Raw genomic sequence first — 394 nt, forward strand, 5'->3', positions numbered from 1 at the left:
GGCACCGGGACGCATTTCTGTGCAGAAATTTCCCCCCTCCACATGCCTGGCCAGAGGAAAGGGTCCCTGGTCAGGTGTGGGCATCCCCACCCTGGCTGAAGACCCCTCAGTGGGCAAGACCAGAAATCTTGCTGGGGCAGCAGCATTTTGCCAGAACGGAATGTATTTTCGTGGGAAGCATCGTGAGGTTTCAGCTGGGTGAGGGGGTCCTGGTGGTGCTGCCAAATTGCGCTGAGCAAGGTTGGAGCTGGACACTGTGATCCGTTGGGGGGACAGTTGCAGGATTGTCACCTCTGTGTTGCTGGAGTAGGGTGCAGTGGGGTTGTCTTTAGCACTGCTGGGTTTACCCTCGCTGTGGGAAGGCTGGCATCATCCAGACAGGGCCAGATCCTGA

This window comes from Acanthisitta chloris, unplaced genomic scaffold (genome assembly GCF_000695815.1).
Source record: "Acanthisitta chloris isolate BGI_N310 unplaced genomic scaffold, ASM69581v1 scaffold31286, whole genome shotgun sequence".
Classification (NCBI taxonomy): Eukaryota; Metazoa; Chordata; class Aves; order Passeriformes; family Acanthisittidae; genus Acanthisitta; species Acanthisitta chloris.